General features: G+C 43.9%; 1 protein-coding gene across 1 annotated transcript in view; it reads left to right on the top strand.

Moving 5' to 3' along the window:
* gpc3 (glypican 3) overlaps nucleotides 1–10,000 on the top strand; it is a 369,037-nt gene that overhangs the window by 358,438 nt on the left and 599 nt on the right. The gene's annotated exons all lie outside the window — the stretch shown is intronic.

Consider the following 10,000-nt stretch of genomic DNA (forward strand, 5'->3'; position numbering starts at 1 on the left):
CTCACCACCCCCGGAGATTAGGCCCCTTTCTGGGTCACTCTCTTCAGTGGCATGGCCCCCAACTCTAGTTCTCACTGACTGGTTGACTGCAGGGGTTCTGTTGCCGTAGGCTCCCACAATTAATAAGGGGACTTGACTTTCCCACCACTGCTCCGCTCCACTGCACACCTGTAACTAAAATCCCCCATTCCCCTCTTACTGTGTTACTACCACCTCAACATGAACACGCACATGAGTGCACGCACGCATGCGTACATGCACGCGCGCACACACAGAGACACCCCTCAGGCTGAGAGAGAGCCTGTGCACATGGGCTTCACCTGGGTGAGGGTATGACTGGTCTGAATTTGGTACGCCTCTCTCCTCCTTTCCTCACTTCTCCTCACTTCTCCTCATCCCTTCTCTTTTTTTCTTTTCTTTTCTTTTCTTTTCACTTCTCTTCTCTTCTCTTTTTTTCTTTTCTTTTCTTTTCTTTTCACTTCTCTTCTCTTCTCTTCTCCTCTCTTCTCTTCTCCCTGCGCCTATCCTCCCCTCTTTTCTCATCCCCTCTACTTTCATATCTTTTCTCTTCACCCCTACTCTTCTCTATTGCCCTCTCCTCTTCCCCCACTCCTCTTTTCCTCTCACTGCTTCTCTCCTCTTCTCTGTTCTCCTCTTTTATTCTTCCCTCTCTTCCCCTCTCCTCTCCTCTCTCCCTGTCCCCCTCCTCTCCTCCTCCTCCTCTCTCCTCTCATCACAGCTCCTCTCTTCTCCTCTCCTCTCCTCTCCCCCAGGTATGGGTGCTGCCAGTTCTGCTAAACACGTGGGCGTCAGTCGTCCAGGTTTGACTTGCGTTAGACACAGTCTGCCGTGCGTAATCACCACGTCTCATGTCTGATTTACTTCTGAAGCTGCACGTGGACCATTCCACCTTTCACCTTGATCTACTCTGATGTCCATCTTGCCGACAGCTTTTGGGCTATTCCTCCAGCACCTTGTTTTCATTAGGGAGTAGCAGGGAGTACATTACCTGACATTACATTCATTTTTCTCAATCTCTCTTCTCGTATCATATTGTACTTTAATGTCTTATAATGTCTTCATAATGTCTTGTCATATCGTTTACAATGTATTTATTGAGTCAGAGAGTCCACACATGTGTGTCTGGACTCAGTTCAGTGTGGCTGGCTGGACTACTCGTTTTTTCATATATGGCAAATAAACAACAGTGAAGGTTGAACTTTAAACATTACCATTACATTACATTTGGCAAGCGATTTTATCCAAAGTGACTTACAACAGAGCAGGTAAAAAACAAAATACATTAAATGGGTAGAAAACTGAATATGTAGGCATCGCATATTTAGCGAAAGTGAGGAAGGTTTAGTTGGGAAGTAAAGAGAAACTGTCTAAGAAGAGTCTTCACACAAGTTTTTTTTCTTCACAAATTGGCATATTTTGAGTGTTGTTGAGATATTCTTGGAAACAACAGTCTTGTTTTGTTGTTTTCTTAACCTTTCGTTGTGTGTTATGGGCTAGCGTCTGGTTGTCCTCTGAAGTTGCACGAAGACGATTTGACCTTGTCCATGCTGCTGACAGGCTATTGGCTATCACTCTGATGGCAACAGATATTGGCAGTTTGTGATGGCGTGTGCTTTGTAACTTGGATGTCGTTTGCCTTGGTTCATTGTCCTCCTGTTCATTGACCGAGTGACTGAACTCTGATGAAGACCATGAAGACCTCAGATTTTAGATTGTGCCTCAGATTTCCCCTTGTCCTTTATTGTTTGACACCTACCTTAGACCCCTTTCAAGTCAAGTCAAGAGTCAAGTCAAGAGAACTTTATTGTCAAAAATCTATGTAACAGGGTTAGCACAGGTTAGTGCAGGTAAGTGCAGAGCATCTGTTAACCATATTGTTATACCAAAATTGCAATGACCAAGTTGTACTCTTACTACAGACTTTTTCTGTCATAGCAATGTTTTTATTATGTTTTTTAAGGAAAGACTGAATGAGCCCACCATCGGGCCCATCTGCACAAAGAGGCTACTTGATAGAGCACCTGTGTTTCATAAGAAGGCTTGAGGATGCTTGCAGGACTTCCGTTCCTCCTTTTTCTAAGTAAAACACAATTATTTTGTTGTTTTGTCAAAGTTTTGTTGTGTGTTCCTGGCCCCTGTCTGGTTTTCCTCTGAAGTTGCGCGCGGACAATTTGACCTTCTACCCTCGGCTGTGTTCTGCTCTGATGTCCGTGCTGCTGACACGCTTTGGCTATTATTCCAGCGCTCTGTTTTCATGAAAGGGATGCAATTTGCAGTTTGTTCGCAACGGCTTGCATACATTTTACACGCGTTGTGTGTGCTTTTCAAATATGTACACACAAATTCCATTAATTTGTCAACAGAAAATGCAATAGGCGCCCTCACTTTTGCAAAATGAAGTCGTTCACTAAACATTGTTCCACTGTAGATGTTTTCCCTACACAGTCATTTTGGCTGTGTTAATTCAACACTTATAAAGTTGATTTTAACACTCGTGGTGTTGGCTACACTCTCAAAATGTGGAAATAACACTGCAAATTTAGCCGTGTACAAATGGCGTGGCAGGTTTTTGAAAGTGTTGACACATTCCTGGAAACAACAGTCCCACATCTTAAGCTTTTGTTGTGTGTTACGGACCTGTGTCTGATTTTCTTCTGAAGTTGCACGCAGACGACTCGACCTCCAACCTTTGGCTGTGTTTTGCTCTGATGTCCGTGCTGCTCTGTGTTTTCTTAAGGGAATATTGGGAAACTGTTTGGAATGCTACTTAAATTGTTTTCCCGACAAATGGGGCAGGTTTTTGAACGTGATATTGATGATCTTCCTGGAAGCAGCAGCCTTGTGTTTCAGGAATGTTTCGTGTGTTTCTTGTGCTTGTTTCTGTTGTGCATTCCGAGCTATTATTCCGGCTCTGTGTTTTCATAAGGGAAAATCGGGGGTTCTCTCAAAAACCCTTTAAACAGGGTCCCTATGATGATTTTGTTGTTATCAAGATTGTAATGACCAAGTCTTAATTGGTTACTGTCGACTCTCTGCAATGTCATAGCAATATTGTTATGATGTAGCTGAGATTTTTCAGTAAACATTGAATGGACCTGCCAGCAGGACTAGCTGCAAAAGGAGGCTCTTTTCCTTACAAATGGCAGGTTTTTGAGTCGTTCCTAACAACAGTTTTGCATTTCCAAATGTTTCTGTTCTCTGTTGCAAACTTGTGTCCAGGCTCACACGTTTTGGGTACTGTTCATGTGCCATGTTTTCATAAGGGAAAATCGACGGTGCTCATTGAAAAAAACCTCTCAAGACAGAGTCATGATTATAATGTTGTTACCGAAATGGTAATGACCCAGTCTTAGCCAATTGCTGAAGACTCTCTCTAATGTCATAGCAATGTTGTTATAATGGAGTTGAGGAAAATGAGTGGGCTTGCCTGCAGGGCCATCTGCACGTATTGATTATTTTCCCTTAAGACAGGCTTTTAAAACTGTTGATATGTTCCTGGACACACAAAGTCTTGTATTTCCAAACGTTTCTTATTATGTGTTTCAAGCGTCTTTTTCCAGGCTTATAGCTTTTCTCTTCTTTTCTTTTTGTCTGTTTGTGTGTGTGTGTGTGTGTGTGTGTGTGTGTGTGTGTGTGTGTGTGTGTGTGTGTGTGTGTGTGTGTGTGTGTGTGTGTGTGTGTGTGTGTGTGTGTGTGTGTGTGTGTGTGTGTGTGTGTGTGTGTGTGTGTGCTCACCTCTTGACCCCTATTTGTATCTACATGCTGTGTGTGTATGTATGCTGCATGTGTGTGTATGAGTGTGTGTGTGTGCATGTGCATGGGTGTGTGTTGGGTCTACCATGTGGTTGTTTTGTCTGGTGTCGTGGGCGCTGCAGAGTTTATATTTGTGGCTTGAGGACGGAATGGGGTATGTGAGAAATGCACTGCTGGTGGGGGGCTGTGTGTGTGCATGTGTGTGTGTCTGTGTCCGAGTGTTTGCTTGCCTGTGTGTTTATGTGGGTTTGTGTATCTGTTTACTTGTCTGTGTGTGTGTAATTGTGTTATGGTTTGTGGCTATGCATGTTCGTGTGTGTGTGTGTGTGTGTGTGTGTGTGTGCGTGCGTGCGTGCGTGCGTGCGTGCGTGCGTGCGTGCGTGCGTGCGTGCGTGTTTGCGTGCGTGCGTGTGTGTGTGTGTGTGTGTCAAGCCCCAGAGTCCAGCTGGCCTGACAGGGGACATGGCTGCACATAGCTGGAGTTCCTCTCTAGAGTAGCCTTTTATTGCTGATATCCTCTGGCCTTTCTCATAACTCACACCGTCTTTCTTATACCCCTCCCCCCCTCTCTCTCTTTCTCTGCCTCTGTCCCCCTCTCTCTCTCTGCTATCTCTTCCTTATCATTCCCTCTCCTGTTCCTCTCTTTCTCCCTACTTCCCTGTTTTACGGTCTCATTCTCATTCTCCCTCTCCTTCTCTCTCACTCTCTCCCTTTGTCTCCCTCCATCCCTTTATTCTTCTGCCCCTCTCTCTCTATGTCGTTACCTTTCTCGCTTTCCTTCCTTCTCTCTTTTTCTGTCACTCTTTCACCCCTCTCATACACTCATCATTCTCTCTCCTCTCACCCCTTCTTTATGGCTCTCTCTCCCTCTCCATTTGCCTACTTTCCTCTCTCTTCCCATTTTTCCCTTTCCTTTCTCTATCCTCTTCCTTCCTCTCCCTTCTTCCTTCTTTCTTTTTCTCTTTCTCTCTATCTCTCTGTGTGTATGTGCATGCGTCAAGACATGATGAGTGTGTTTGTGTGATTCGATGACCCGAGTGTTTGTGCGTGCGTGTCACAAGGGTTGACAAAGCCCATGAAAAATAGCCCAAGTCAACTTTTCCAGCAGGCAGCTGTGATATAAAATGAGTTATGTGTTCGGGAAGGGGGAGAGAGAACATGAGGTCACGGTGGTTATGGACGAACAGAACTACAGGACTCAACAGACAAGAATCTACTGACTCACACGTGCCTGCCTCCTGGTAAACTTATTCGATAGGAGTAAATGCCACGTCACATTGCAGACATCACCATCAGACCAGTGCCAACTTCTACCATGAAGGTATCATTTAGTGTTTACATTCAGACCTTCAATTTTGTAATGAATGGACTAGGAGTCCAGACAGACCTCAATAAACCATGTGCTTCGACTTGTTCGATAAGAGTAAATGCCACATCACATTGCAGATATCACCAACAACCAGAGTTAACTTTTACCATGAAGGCATCATTTCTTGTTTACATCCAGACCTTGAATTCTGTAATGAATAGAATAAAAGAGCAGATAGACCTCACTGATTCACATGCTACCTGGCAATTTATGTGATGAGAATAAATGCCACGGGCGCGTGGTGACTCAGTGAGCTAAGATGCCATACCATTACGCTGCCTACCCAGGTTCAATTCCGGCCTGATGTTCTGTGTTGATTCTTCCCCTCTCCCTCCCCACTCGTTTCCTGTTCCTCTCTCACTGTCCTATGTCAAATAAAGGCATAAAAGCCCCAAAACATCTTAAAAAAACAATAAATACCACATCAGGTACATCATCTATTTCCAACGAACAGTCAGCCTTAACAATGAAGGTATCATTTATTATGTTATATCCAAACCCTATTTATTGAATTTCTTAAGACCAACTCACTCACATGCTTCCTGATAATTAATTGAAAGCACTTGATAAGACCAAATGCCACATCACTAACAATGCTAACATTGTCCACGAACAGCGCACACATTGACCATGGACGGATTATTTATCCAAAAATAGCTTTACAAATGAGTATATTGTTTTATTTAGCCTTAGGTTTTTAGGCATTCTTGACCTGATACTTAGGTAGAGGATGTGATTGAGGTTGTGGGTTTGAATCTGGTCCCAGTGGGAAGAATGCGGCTACTCTTCAGGCCCTCATCCATGGCTGAAGTACCCTTGCGCACCTTGACCTATCCTCCCATTGCTCCACGAACTCTAAACAGTACCCTGTACCTAAATAACTGTAAGTTGCTTGAATAAATGTGTCGGCTTAGTGTGAATGAGGTGTAAAAGTCAAGCTTTATGGTCAAAACTCTATGTACCGGTCATACACTTTGGATTTGAAGTGACGGTGCTCCCCAGGGCAGCTGACTTTTTCCTTGCACCACTAACACCCATATGAAGCTACAGCGTAGGCGTAGGTCTCCGCAGGCATGCTTTTAACAAAAAAATGCTTGCATGTGATTGGGGAAACACTATTGAAACATTCCACCGCTGGATCGGCTTGTGTTAAGGGCCTACATCAGAAACCTATTTATAGAATTTCTGTAGTGAGTGGGAAAGACCCACAGACCCCACTGACCCGCATGCTTCCTGCATGACGGCCTATTGTAAATAGTTGATAAGATCCAAATTCCACATGGCGGCATAGTGGACACTAACCACTGCACACTTAGCCCATTACATGACATTTAGCAGAGCCCTCTACAAAAGAGAACATAAACTATGTACCATCATTCATCCATGCTAGCTTGATATTTTTATTAGGCATATTGTTTTATGTTACTGTATATCCATCACCCACAGTATATTTTAATGCTACCATATAATGTCATTCATACTTATTTCTATAGGCCTATAGCCTACAGTGCATGTGCTGCGTGCGTGTCGGACATGCTACTTAGTATACTTTACTATGTATACTTTATTCTGTACACTTCCCTTTCTATAGTGGCAACAATGGCTTCTAATCCTTAACTCTACTTAAACAAAACAAAACGAAACTTCAGAAAAAAAATAACTATATGATATCAGGTCAGGAGAGGGTCTGCCAACTGGGTTTCTTCCTGGAAGGACATGGAGACAGAGAGCGGACGTGTGTGTGTGTGTGTGTGTGTGTGTGTGTGTGTGTGTGTGTGTGTGTGTGTGTGTGTGTGTGTGTGTGTGTGTGTGTGTGTGTGTGTGTGTGTGTGTGTGTGTGTGTGTGTGTGTGTGTGTGTGTGTGTGTGTGTGTGTGTGTTTGTTCGTGCATGCGTGCGTGCGTGCATGCGTGTGTGTGCATGTGCGTGTGCGTGTGTTCGCACACAGCAGAGGAGTGTGTGTGTGTGTGCGTATGTGCATGCGTGTGTGTGTGTGGGCGTGTGTGTGCGTGTGTTTGTGTGTGTGTTTGTGTGTGTGTGTGCGCGTGTGTGTGCGCATTGCGTGCGTGCGTGCGTGCGTGCGTGCGTGCGTGCGTGCCTGCGTGCGTGCGTGCGTGCGTGCGTGCGTGTGTGTGTGTGTGTGTGTGTGTGTGCGCGTGCATGCGTGCCTGCGTGCCTGCGTGCCTGCGTGCATACTTTTTTCAGGGGCCTGGTTGGGGTCATGCTGTCCTATGCTGCACTGCTGTAAGCCAGGCTACGTGATGAGTGCTATCGTACAGTGTTTCACTTAAGCACACATAGGGCCCAGCAGGGGCATTAGGCATTATGTTTGCACTGCACAAAAGCACCGCATTTTCACATGAACATTATGCAAAGCAAACACCGCCAACGCTTGTTGTTCTTGGTAGAGTCCGAGTTTCACCCTTTGACCATCCTGTGTGTGTGTAACCCCTTCATTATTGTTCATTACATTACATTACATTACACTTGCATTACACTTGGCTAATGCTTTTATCCAAAGCAACTTACATTTGCAGTGTTTAGGTACAGGGTATTGGTTGCAATCCCTGGAGCAATGTGGGGGTTAGGTGCCTTGCTTAAGGGCACTTCAGACATGGATAGCATGGGATTTTAACTTGTAACCCTCTCTTTCCAAAGTTGACTCTCTTCCACTGCCCATTGTCGATGTGCTTTGTTGTACAGGTCCCTGTGTGCCAAGCACCCTCCCACACACACACACATACATCCACATCCTCCCACAGTCACTCACACATCCACCCCCTCATCCCACATCCCACTCTGTGGATTGGTACATTGTTACCTGAGCAAAGTTATATAAAGTACTCTTACAGATGTACGTAATTACAACACTAGTAGTATGATATATTTCAAAGTTGAAAAGATGTAATATCAAACCACTAGTGTTGAAATTACTTTTGTATGAGTACTTCTACTACGTCTACTTTATACAAACCTGTACTTGAGTGGGTTGGGCCAGGCATTGCAATGACCCTGTCTGTCTGTCTGTCTGTCTGTCTGTCTGTCTGTCTGTCTGTCTGTCTGTCTGTCTAAATCAGATGTGGGCAAACTCAGGCCCGGGGGCCACATGCGGCCCCCCGAACCATTTGATGTGGCCCCCAGAGCCTTAACAAGAAAGACAACTTTTAAATCCAAATTGAAACGGTTACTCAACATTCTTAAAATGCTACCTAAAACAAGGGTCTTGAAAATTTTAGATTAACCAAAGACATAGGCTTCATCTAAATACATTTAATTACAATGTGCAGGAATATCATTGCTGGCAAGTTAAGTCATCGATCACTGTTATTATTGAAACGGGCAAGTTGTCTGTGGCATCTGGCCCTTCGATCAATATTCTAAACCCAATGCGGCCCTCAGGTCAAAATAATTGCCCACCACTGGTCTAAATGGTTGTCTGTCTGAATGGCTGCCTGTCTGTCCGGCTGTCTAATTCTGTGTCCACCCGCAGTGTATGTTCTTTCTTGTCGCCTGCGGGTGGTGTCAATCACACAACATCACATGCATCTACTATTGGGAAGCCAGGGGGTACTGTATGTCCGATGGCTCTTGTTACCAGGCTGCATTGAGGAAATGCATACCCAAAGGACCACCATGTACTATTATGGCCATGGTATTTATCAAAATATGTTGTTGCTTATCCTTTCTCAGGAGTTGAAATGACTTTCACTAATGGAACATTGTTGTGTTTTTAGTGGACGTCAGGTCACGACATACCAATGCATTTGAGAATACAGTCTATGCTATGTACTATTATGGCCATGTTATTTGCAAAATCTAGTGTTGTTTATCTTTTGTTTATCCTTTCTCAAGTTTGAGTGAGAGTTTGGCTAAAGAAATTTGCTTTTTGTTGTGCTTTGTATTGGATGTCAGGTCACAAAATAGAGTCTAATCACCACTACTATATGGTACTACGAACCAATGAGTATACAAGAACACAGTCATTATACGTGCTCCTATGGCAAAGTTATTTGCAAAAACATGCTGTTGTGTATCTTTTCTCAAGTGTCAGTATGACTTGGGCTGATGGAACATAAACAACATGATTTTTGTTGCATTTTTTAGTTGACTTCAGGTCAGGAATCGTAGTCTAATCACCACTACGTACCAATGATTGTATACAGCCATTAAGTGCTATTATGGCTGTGTTATTTGTGAAATATGGTTTGTCTGCCTTTATCAAGTGTGTTTATCAAATGGCGAATATGACTTGGGCAAATGGAGCATAAACAGCATGGGATTTTTGGGCTTTTAGCTGACTTCAGGTCACAAAATGTAGTCATTGCAGTCATTACTCCGTGCTATTACAACCAAGCTATTCGTGAAATTGAAGTGTTGTGTATGCCTTAATCAAGTGCCGAGTATGACTTTGGCAAATGGAACGTGAACAACACGTTTTTCTTGTTTGTTTTAGTGGTCACAAAATATAGTCTAATCACCACTACGTCCCAACAACTGTATATCAGAATACAGTCATTTCTACGTGATTTTATGGCCATGGATTTGCAAAATATGTCTTGTTTCATTTTATTGACTGTCAACTCAGCTTAAACTTAAGCTAATGGAACGTAAACAGTAGATTTTGTTGTGCATTTCAGTTATCGTGAGGACAGACTGACCAGCTGCGACTTGCAAATGCATCACATTGCTAGACTCGTAGCTCATCCCATCTTCAATCCTCTAAACGGGGGTCCATGTTGTTTCATTTGTGCAGTAATTAGTTATTTCCTTTGCGACATTCTCACAGCTGGGTGGCCCGGAAACGGCCGGCCGGCCTGCGAGACTCGCTCACTTCCTATTGGGTCTGCCTCCGCAGTTT

The sequence above is a fragment of the Engraulis encrasicolus genome, chromosome 23 (genome assembly GCF_034702125.1).
Source record: "Engraulis encrasicolus isolate BLACKSEA-1 chromosome 23, IST_EnEncr_1.0, whole genome shotgun sequence".
Classification (NCBI taxonomy): Eukaryota; Metazoa; Chordata; class Actinopteri; order Clupeiformes; family Engraulidae; genus Engraulis; species Engraulis encrasicolus.